We start from the raw sequence: 11,727 nt of genomic DNA, 5'->3' as shown, positions 1-11,727 counted from the left end.
AGCTGTAATTACAGCAAAGGTTGGCGCTACAAAGTGTTAACGCAAGGGGGCCGAATAATATTGCAGGCCCCACTTTTCAGTTTTTTATTTGTTAAAAAAGTTTGACACATCCAATAAATTACATTCCACTTCACGATTGTGTCCCACTTGTTGTTGATTCTTCACAAAAAATTAGAGTTTTATATCTTTATGTTTCAAGCCTGAAATGTGGCAAGAGGTTGAAAAGTTCTAGTGGGCCGAGTACTTTCGCAAGGCACTGTATAATGCTCCACTTGTGAAAGTAAATCTGTTGCGCTTCTTCTTGGCATTCTGACAACAATTCTGAGCTGCAGGGTTAAAAAAAAAAAAGAACAGCTGGATTTATACTGAGATTATTTTACTAACAAAGGGGCTCTGTTTACTTATAATCTCTAAAGACAACAGTTGCATTGGATTTTATTTATCTATGTCAATATAGGAGGCTGAAAACTTTGAAAAACATGCATCTCCTGCATGGTTATTACATGTGAATATGTTCAACAGATATGAATGTTTTTGACAAGGCACTGCATGTTCAGCACACACCCATTAAAACAAAATCACACACATACTCACACACACACATAGAGCATCAGGAGTAAGGAGATGGCGCCTAATTTAAAAAATGGACCCCTTTGAGATGACATCGCTCCAGAGGTGTGTGTGTGTGGTGGGTGTGTGTGGGTGTGTGTGTGTGTGTGTGTGTGTGTGTGTGTGTGTGTGTGTGTGTGTGTGTGTGTGGAGGTTCAGCTTCAGGTCAGGTGACATAACAGATGATCTCGTTGAGGTCTCAAACAAACCTCTGCTGCCATGACAACAGCAAAATATGCAGCAGGCTGTCCTAAAAAGAAGAAGAGGAGGAGGAGCCAGAGGTCAGAGGCTAGAGGAGGAGGCGGACAGATAAGGAGTCATATCCTCCGTCAGTGTAAACTCCAACCACCAGCACTGACTTCACACCAACCCCCCATCCTCAGGTTTGTTTCTCCTCTGTTAAATTCCTAATCAGCTGAGCTGGAATGTCTGGTGCGTTTCTGAGTCTGTCTGCTGACCTCTGACCAGCAACATCAGCTGGTTTTGTATAATGGAGTCAAGCTTTGAAGGCTGTGCCACAGCCTCCCCTGCTGGTGGCAGTTTAAACCACAGCGATGTTTTTTAGCTGAGTCTCTTTGACTGGAACCATTAAAGGTTCCATATGAACAGGTGAGATTTGATCGAATGTGTGTTTTTATCCTGTAAGGGGAAACGGTGAAGGGTGAGAGCGGGGACACTTGCAGTAAAATGGGAATTGGGAACACCTGTGGGATTTTGGGATTCATCTGATTGCAACCAGAAATGAATCATGGATTGAGGCAACATGTATTCAGCCTCTTCCTTTCCCCTCCAAAACACACACTCCTCTGACCTGGTTTAGGGTCACCCAGAGGGGGACTGAAATGAGTTTCAAATGTTTACATTATTTATTATTGGCCATCATGTCACTGTACAAATCCCTTACAGATGTTAGCCTCTGGTGCACACGTGTGTTTGTGTGTGTGTGTGTGTGGTTTGCAATTGTAATGTAGAAAACACAGGATTCCTTTAAAGCGAGTTTGTGACCTGTATGTGTGTCTGTGTAAACTGAGCGAGTTGAGAAGAAATGAGCGATGATCTTTATGTGGCAGTTTATTTGTTTTTTAATGCGGGAGTCCGCCTCACTAAAGGCATCAAGAATGAGGGAAGAGGGGCATCCGTCACTATACTTACTGTCAGCACACACACACACACACACACACACACACACATGGAACAATGAGACAGGAAAGGGAAGAGAGAACCCCCCCCCCCCGCACATACGTACACACACAAGCTGCTCTGTCCTCTGTCTTGTGAACGGGCCCTTGTGAGCTTCATTTGAGAGAAAATGGCTTCTCTTTTTGCAGAGTGAAAACAAGCGTGGCACAAGAGCCAGATGATCAGTCACACACCAGATGCAGTTTCACAAGGTGAGGAGTCTGATGAGTCCACGAGCATCGAGATACGGGGAGGAGATATGATCTGAAAAACAGAAAGAAGTCTTACATTACATCAAAAATCCAGAGGGAGCGTTAGGCCGAATCCCCAGGTAGAACAAGCTGCTCTACTTTTGTTTCTGGATAATAAAGGCAGCATCAGCAAAGAAAGAAATGTCAGGGACTTTCATTCCTACAGTATTCACTAATATATCCTGTAAATACTGTAGGACTTTCATTCCTACAGTATTTACAGGATATATTAGTGAAGATAGATAAACAAATAAATAAAAATAAAATAAACTTAACTGAAGGGACTTTTGTTGTTTAACTGCATAATAAAGGCAACGTCAGCTAAAAATAAAGATAATAAAAAAAGTATACAGACTTTTTTTTGCAAAAAAAAATCATGACATTTCAAATAATTGTTTACATTGAAACTTAGTGAAGGTGTTGTTTGATAAATAAAATAAAATACAACACATCGAAACCCCTCAGGTTACAGGGCTGTTTTATGTTTGTGGTTTTTAACTGCACAATTAAAGCAGAGTCGGCAACAGTTATAATAACCATTATTTACATAGTATCTTAGTAAGAAAAGTCAATAAAAACTCAAATAACATTAATTAAATAAAAATTAAATATAAAAATAAATAACAAAAAATGCATAAATTTCAGTTAATTGTTGAAAGGGTTTCACATGCATATATTTTGCTGCCTGGTCAATAAAAAAAACCATAACGAAGATTTGCTCATAATTCCCTGAATCCATGCAGCACACAATGTTTCATGGTGTCAACTTTGTGCAAAATGTCATTATTTATTTTTCAGGTCTTTTTCAGTTATTTTTTCTGTTTAATAATTTAGGCAATTTGTCACAGATACAGTATCTCATAAAAGTGCATACACCCCTCAGATTTCTGTAAATATTTCATTAAATCTTTTCGTGGGACAACACTGCAGATGTGACCCTTTTATACCATATAAAGTAGTCAGTATAAAGCTTTTATAACTGTTTAAATCTGCTCTCCCCTCAAAAGAACTCAGCACACAGCCATTAATGTTTAAACCGCTGGAAACAAAAGTAATACACCCCTAAGTGAAAATGTCCAAATTGTGCAAAATTAGCCATTTTGCATCCCCGGTGTCATGTGACTCGTTAGTGTTACAAGGTCTCAAGTGTGAATGGGAAGCAGGTGTGTTCAGTTTGATCTTATCATTCTCACACTCACTGATGCTGGTCACTGGAAGTTCAACATGGAGCCTCATGGCCAACAACTCTCTGAGGATCTGAAAAAAAGACTGTTTCTCTACAGAAAGATTGTCTAGGCTATAAGAAGATTGCCAACACCCTGAAACTGAGCTGGAGCATGGTGACCAGGACCATACAGCGGTTTAAGCAGAATAAGGACATTATTGGAACCATGCCCTGTGGTCTGATAAGACCAAGATAAACTTGTGTTCAGATGGTGTCAAGCTTGTATGGTGGCAACCAGGTGAGGTGAGGATAGATAGATAGATAGATAGATAGATAGATAGATAGATAGATAGATAGATAGATAGATAGATAGATAGATAGATAGATAGATAGATAGATAGATAGATAGATAGATAGATAGATAGATAGATAGATAGATAGATAGATAGATAGATAGATAGATAGATAGATAGATAGATAGATAGATAGATAGATAGATAGATAGATAGATAGATAGATAGATAGATAGATAGATAGATAGATAGATAGATAGATAGATAGATAGATAGATAGATAGATAGATAGATAGATAGATAGATAGATAGATAGATAGATAGATAGATAGATAGATAGATAGATAGATAGATAGATAGATAGATAGATAGATAGATAGATAGATAGATAGATAGATAGATAGATAGATAGATAGATAGATAGATAGATAGATAGATAGATAGATAGATAGATAGATAGATAGATAGATAGATAGATAGATAGATAGATAGATAGATAGATAGATAGATAGGGAATCTTATGCTGTTTCTTACTTTTAGTTTGACTACAAGAAACTGAAAGGATGTCATTTGCTAATTCTATAAGTAGGACTGTCATTTGCAGATAACAGGAAGGGAATTCTGTAGCGGCAGCCTAATTTTCCTGCGGTCTGGTAGCAATGAGACTCCCTTAAAGGTCAGCAGGGAATCAAGAGGACAGTTGGTTGTAGTCCCGCCTCGAGACACAGGGTCAGCTCCGTCACCGGCTGAATGGCACCGCTGACCTTTTTAAAGTCAGGCCGGGGCTCTGCATGAGTGTGTGTTGATGGGGTCTGGCCTGAAGGAGATTTTAAAAGCAGGTCATATGTAAAAAAAAAAAACTTGAATGAGGAGTCGGTAGGTGGGTGGTAGGTGGGGGATATAGATCACCTCAGCTTTAGATTCTTGCTTTCTGGAAGGTTGGTGGTAACATTTCTGCAAATAAAGAGAGAACATTTACATACACATAGAGAAGGAGGAGGAGAAGGGGAGTTTGGTACTTTGTAAAACACCTAGGGCTTCTGTTTTTGGCCCCCCATGCTGGAAAGTACTTGGCAGAGGCTAAATGGATGAAAGTAAATAAAAGTGGCCATTATGTGTGGGCTCCAGTAAATAGCTGCTCTCTTGTCTCTCTGTGCTTCAAAAAAAGGGGCGGAAGATGCAATCACAAGGAAAGCCCGTGTCTTTTCTTTTCCACCATCTATAGACAGAGGAGGAGTGTGTGTGCGTGTGTGTGTCTGTGTGTGTGTGTGTGCCTCCCCTTCCTCCACTTCTTTATCCCCCACCTTTTTTCTTTTTTCTTTCCCTCGTTCTTCAGTTTGCCTGTGTCGTCCTTCTCCGTCCTCCTCCTCTGCTGCTCTCTTTTCTGACGTTTCAGAATCCAAGCTTTGCCCGCCCTGCATTTTCTCAAATGGTGCAGGAAGGGGAGAGATCAATGGGTGTCCTCAGAGAGGGAATTACACAGCGGAATTTCGATGAGAGCAGAAGAAAAGAAGAGGAAGGCAGAACAAGCAGAGGCGGGGTAGGCATGTAAAAAAGGGAGAGAAGGGAAGGAGGAAAGCATATCTTTCAAGGAAAAAAAAAAACAGAAATGGGAGGAATGTGGAAAACTATTTGGATAAACTGTTTTTGACTGGACATTGCAAGCCTCGATTTTTTTTTCTTTGCATAAACATTTCTGCAAATTATATCTCTAGGAAAATTAGGTTTTTGCATGTAATAGAGATGAAATTCTGACCCCTAATTGTGCTGAACGCTAATGTTCATGTTGTTAGGTTTTCAAACACACACACACACACACACCTCAGTGTCTGCAAGTGTTTCATTGAACTATATCCACCTGTGCCTGCCGATATTCTGTTGCCTCTTTGGTCCTTCACCACCACACACTGTGACGTATGTGTTCCTTGGGGTCTTGGCTCTGCTTTTTGTGGTAGGGGAATGTTCATTTTGGTTTTGGTTTACCATGTCAGAATGAGATGCTTGTTTTATTCTAAAAATGAATCAGAAGACTGAAGTTTATCCAGATCTAATTCCATACCTTTCCATTCATGTATTATCGATCAATAACAAACTGAGAGGAGACACAAACTTTTATATGACAGATCAACATCAAGTAGAGTGTAATTGTGAAGAGGAAGGAAAATAATCCATGTTTTTTTAAAATTTTTTCCAAGACAAAATCTAGAAAGTGTGGCATGCATTTAAATTAACCCCTGTCTACTCTGTTACTGTCATATCTTTAGATAACTGTTTTACCCACATGCAAAACCACACTCAGGAGACTAAAGCACTTTAACAGTTTTATTTAGGCTGGTCAAGTTTAGAAATACACCGTAGTCGGGGTAGCTCAGGTTGATGACAAGGTTCTCAGTTCTGGGAAGAAGAGTGCAGGCAGGTTAACTCAGATCATACGCTGAATTCCTTATTTTGTTTCAAGCTTGCTTACTTGTCTTGTGATGATCCAAAAGTGGGAGTTGAAGGAGTGTCCCGGAGCACGTAGGAACAGCGCTTAAACAAAGGCAGACATGCTTCACTCACAGGAAGACAGGTTTCGGAGGTAAGGAGCCAAGCCGCAGCCAGGAACATGGAACCAGAGAGTCCTCACAGGTCCTAGAATCTGAAGCAGGGAAAAAACACAAGTTAAGTCTTCCTTAACAAAGATGTCAAGCAAACTTGAGGCTTGAAGTTTACCGCATTGGCAAAACACTCAGGCATCAAATGACTGGCAGCAGGCTCCTCTATAAGCCTCCCCAGGCAGGCACAATCAGCTGTATTTCTGAAACACCTGTCACAGGATCCACTGCTCCATACTCCATGGTGACATCTGGTGGTCCATAGAGGAACGAGAGCACCCACACTCCCAAACCCCAACAGTTCCACCTTAACAGTACTCCCCTTTAACGACTTCGTTTAATCTGAGACACATGAAAGGTGAAGTGAATTCGCATGGATGGGGGAAGCAGAGACGAACAGCAGTGGGACTGATGACAGCTGCAATCTCATAAGGACCAATGAACCGTGGGGCGAGCTTCTTAGAGACACACTTCAGTGGGACATCCCGAGAGGAAAGCCAGACCTTCTGACCTGGAGAGTACTGGGGAGCTGGGGTCCTATGCCGATCCGCGTAACGGCGGTTTTGTTCCACGGTCCGTTGCAGGGGAGATACAGTGTTGGACCAGACCCTCAAAACAGCAGCGAATGTGGTGCTGGACAGATGTGACTGAGATGTCTGCTTCATCGGCCGGGAACAGCGGAGGCCGGTAACCCAGAGACATTTCAAAAGGAGACAACCCAGTGGCAGCAGTAACATGTGCATTATGAGCATACTCGGTCCATGGTAGGTACTCACTCCAGGCAGAGGGGTTGGTAGAAGTCAGACACAGAAGTATGGATTCCAATTCTTGATTCATTCTTTCAGTCTTGCCATTGGACTGGGGGTGGTATCATGAAGTGAGAGAGACATTAGCATGAAGTGCTAGACAAAACTGCTTCCATACCTGTGAGGTAAATTTTGGGCTGCGGTCAGACAAAATCTCCTGTGGGATCCCATGTAGACAAAAAACATGTTTGATCATGAGCTGAGCGGTCTGAAAGGCAGAAAGAAGCTTCTTGAGAGCAATTAAGTGACAGGCCTTGGAAAATCTTTCCACAATACCTAGGATGGTAGTCATACCTCGGGATGGAGGCAGTCCAGTGACGTAATTCAGAGCCACGTGCGACCAGGGACGTTTGGGTATGGCCAGAGGTTGCAGCAACCTGGCAGGTGGATGATGGGAAGGCTTATTTTGTGCACAGCTGACACATGCTCCCACAAACTCCTTGATGTCCTTATGAAGTGATGGCCACCAAAATCGGCAAGAAATCAGGGCAATGGTACGCGTAGACCCAGGATGAGCTGAGAACTTTGACGTGTGGAACCAGTGTATAAGACGAGAACGAACAGAAACTGGGACATACGTCTTATTTTGGGGGCCATTACCAGGTCCAGGGTATGTGCGCAGTGCCTGATGGACCATGTTCTCGACCTCCCATGTCAGTGCCCCGATCTTACAGCTAGGTGGTAGGATGAGTGCTGGTGACTCAGTGGACTCGTCGGGTTAAAACTGACGGAACAAGGCATCGGGCTTAATGTTCTTTGAGCCGGGGCGATAAGAGATGGTGAGGTTGAAACGGGAGAAGAACAATGACCAGCGGGATTGATGGGAGTTCCGGCGCTTAGCCGACTGTAGGTAGGACAAGTTTTTATGGTCCGTCCAGACCAGGACCGGATGTTCCGCACCCTCCAGCCAGTAACGCCAGTCCTCCAAGGCGAGTTTAATGGCCAGCAGCTCCCGGTTCCCCACATCATAGTTTCTCTCTGTGGGCGTAAACCTGCGGGAGAAGTAAGCACAAGGGTGAAGTCTGCTGTCCTCACCGGACCGCTGAGACAGGACTGCACCCATCCCAGAGTCCGAAGCGTCCACCTCCAGGATGAATTGTCTGGATGGGTCGGGTTGGAGAAGGATGGGTGCGAGTGCAAACTTTTCCTTCAAGGCCACAAAGGCTTCATTGGCCTCAGGAGTCCAGGAGAAGGTGACCTTTGTAGAGGTGAGGCTGGTGAGGGGAGCTGCAGTTCAGCTAAAGTCCTTAATAAAGCGACGGTAAAAGTTGGCAAAACCTAAGAATCGCTGAAGCTGTTTTTGTGAGTCTGGTACAGGCCATTCAAGCATGGCTTTTATCTTTGCTGGGTCAGAACACAGCTGTCCCCCCCTGAGAATAAATCCCAGGAAGGAGACGGATGATCTGTGGAACTTGCACTTCTCTGCTTTGATAAATTACCTGTTTTCTAGTAGCCGCTGTAAAACCAGACGGACCTGTTTTTGGTGTTCAGCTAAATCTTTAGAATAGATGAGAATATCGTCAAGGTATGCAAAAACAAAAATGTTCAGAAAGTCCAGTAGGACATCATTAACAAGCGCTTGGAACACTGCTGGTGCGTTACACAGCCCAAAGGGCATTACTAAATATTCATAGTGACCGAATGGGGTCTTAAACGCCGTTTTCCACTCATCTCCTTGCCTAATATGGACAAGGTGATATGCATTACGTAGATCTAGTTTGGAGAATATAGTCACCCCCTGAACTGGCTCGAAAACTGAGGAGATGAGTGGCAGAGGGTACTTGTTTTTGATAGTTATTAAGTTTAGCCCCCCGTAGTCTATGCAGGGTCGTAATGACCCATCCTTTTTGCTAACAAAGAAAAATCCAGCCCCCAAGGTTGACAAGAAGTGTCTGATAAGGCCAGCAGCTAGAGATTTTGTGATATAATCTTCCAAAGCCTGACCTTCTGGGCGGGATATGTGATACAACCTACTAGCGGTCAGAGGAGATCCAGGAAGTAAGTCAATGGCGCAGTCATAGGGGCGATGAGGTGGAACAGACAGGGCATGTTGTTTACTAAACACTAACTTCAGATCGTGATATTCAGGCGGCACACCTGATAGTTCGCTGGGAACCGCCTCTTCGGGATCGGTCGGCGCAGCGCTGTGAGGATCAGCTGACTGCAGGCAAAAGGAGAGACAGTTAGAGGACCAAGATAGGATGTTAGCCTTAGTCCAGTCGAGATGAGGGTTGTGCAGCCTCAACCAGCTCTAACCCAGCACAATTGAAGTGTGAGAAATGGGAAAAACATATAAGGATATCGTTTCACGGTGGTTACCTGAAATAACAAGCTGGATAGGTTTGATTCGGTGAGTGATCCTAGGCAGCTCCCCTCCATCTAAGGCTAAAGCCTTCAAAGGCGTAGATAATTCCTTGGTTTCAGTCTTGAAATGATCCACTAGTCCCTGGTCAATTAAGTCCCGTTCACAGCCCGAATCTATGAGGGCAGTCAGGCTGAATGAGGAGTTCTGAAACTGAATCGTGGCTGGGAGAGTCAAGCGGGGATCTGAGTAAACAGAAGACTGGTCCATCAGACTCGTTCGGGGCTTGGAAGAACGCAGCCTTTACGGAACTCTGTAGAGAGACTGATTTCGAACCCTGTTTCAAATTCCACAAGCGACATGATAGCCCTGTTCAGTCCGATTCTTCAGAAAAGATTAATCTGAACTCGTCAATAAAGTCTTTGTATGTACAACTAAAACGGGTCGGATCTTTAAATCTAGCTTTCTGCCCACTGCAAGGCCTTCCCCGTTAACAAACCCAGAATGTAGGAAATCTTAGAATCCTCGTGAGGGAAAGAATGAGGTGAACGATTGAACACTAAAAAAACACTGCAACAGAAAGCCTCCACAACTCACGTCTCCAGAGAACTTTTCCGGGTTGGGGGTAGTAACATAACGGAAGTTCGAAAACTGAGGAGTTGGAGTTGTTGCAGCGCCCTCTGTTGGCGGGGAGCCCTAAACAGGCTGTAGATTTTGCAGAAGCCCTGCCATATGTTCTGAACACTGATTAAAAGCTGCAAGTTGTTCATCGGCCAATTCCCTCCTGAGTGGTTCTGCAGGGTCAATTTGGCCTGAGTGTTCTGTCATATCTTTAGATAACTGTTTTACCCATATGCAAAACCACACTCAGGAGACTAGAACAGTTTAACAGTTTTTTTAGGCTGGCCAGGTTTAGAAATACACCGCAGCTGGGGTAGCTCAGGTTGATGACAAGGTTCTCAGGAACTTCTGGGACTAAGCCTGCAGGCAGGTTAACTCAGATCATTTTGTTTCAAGCTTGCTTACTTGTCTTGTGATGATCCAAAACAGGGAAGGTACTGTTAGAGCCTTTGGAAGTGGGAGTCCAGGGAGTGTCCGGGAGCAGGTAAGAACTTAAACAAAGGCAGGTAGGAACTTAAACAAAGGCAGAGGTAAGGAGGTAAGGAGCCAAGCTGCAGCCAGGAACATGGAACCAGAGAGTCCGAGCTGTCTGTTTGTAAGTCTTGGGATTTAGGTTGGGGATCCGCCCACACCTCACAGGTACTTGAATCTGAAGCAGAGAAAAAACACAAGGTAAGTCTTCCTTAACAAAGATGTCAAGCAAACTTGAGGCTTGAAGTTTACCACATTGGCAAAACACTCAGGCATCGAATGACTGGCAGCAGGCTCCTCTATACTCCTCCCCAGGCAGGCACAATCAGCTGTAGATCTGAAATACCTGTCACAGGATCCACTGCTCCATACTCCGTGGCGACATCTGGTGGTCCATAGAGGAAAGAGAGCACCCACACTCCCAAACCCAACAGTTACCACCTTAAAATTAAACACAACAACTGCCTTTCAAAGTTGCTTAATTATTAACTATTCTGCCTGTGATTTAATCGTAGTATAAATCCAGCTGTTCGGTGAAGGCCTCAGAGGTTCTTTAGAGAGCATTAGAGAACCAAAGCATCATAAAGACCAAGCAATACAGCAGACAGGTCTGGGAGAAAGTTGTGGAGAAGGTTAAAGCAGGGTTAGGTTATAAAACAACATCCCAAGCTTTAAAGGTCTTTCAGAGTACTGGTCAATCCGTCATCTGAAGATGGAAAGAGTATGGTACAAGACTTGGCCACTTAAAAGCCAAGTACATACATTCTGATTTAATCCTAATTATAAAACATTGTAATCAAGTTAGTTTTCATCAGAACTTTCGCTGTAGTGTTTTGGATCAGCTGAAGGCTTTTTATTGCATTTGTTGGATTTCCTGGTAATAAAGAATGACATAAATCCAGTCTAGAGGTAACTAATGCATGGACTAGTTTTTCAACATCATTCTGTGACTGAATATTTTGGATTTTATCAATATTACTGGGGTGGAATAAGGAAGTCGTTAAAACCTGTTTAAATGACATGTCCTGGTCAAAGATAAAACCAAGGGTAACTTTGACCACGACAACCTTTCATTTTTAATACAGACCAATTTAATGAAATTTAGAGTAAGTGAATGACTAAGCAGTTTGTTTTCCAGAGGCTCTGGTACTAACATAACTTCTGTCTAAATTTAAAAGTTGAAAACTTAAAGTCATCCTGGTTTTTATGTATTTAAAACAGTCCTAAAGTCTCCCTAACTGCTTGAATTCAGCAGGATTTATCAAAAAATATAGTTTAGTATCATCAGTTTAACAGTTAAAAGTTATCTTATGCTGTCTGATAACGTTACCTAGTGAATTAATATTAATAAGAAAGCTATTGTCTCAACCACCCCTCTGGTCACCTGTTCCCCTGGGTGGGTGCTGCTAATCTCAAGCTCGGGTTTTTCCATTGTT

General features: G+C 43.0%; 1 long non-coding RNA gene across 1 annotated transcript; it reads right to left on the bottom strand.

Annotated features, from left to right (window-relative positions):
* Nucleotides 1–1,665: 1,665 nt before the first annotated feature.
* On the bottom strand, nt 1,666–5,146 carry LOC124875655. Its single transcript, XR_007040093.1, has 2 exons — nt 4,802–5,146; nt 1,666–2,052 (listed from the first exon to the last, which is right to left on the bottom strand). It is a non-coding gene; the product is annotated as an uncharacterized LOC124875655 (long non-coding RNA).
* Nucleotides 5,147–11,727: the final 6,581 nt, after the last annotated feature.

This window comes from Girardinichthys multiradiatus, chromosome 10, assembly GCF_021462225.1.
Source record: "Girardinichthys multiradiatus isolate DD_20200921_A chromosome 10, DD_fGirMul_XY1, whole genome shotgun sequence".
Classification (NCBI taxonomy): Eukaryota; Metazoa; Chordata; class Actinopteri; order Cyprinodontiformes; family Goodeidae; genus Girardinichthys; species Girardinichthys multiradiatus.
This window is presented reverse-complemented; position numbering and strand designations above follow the sequence as displayed.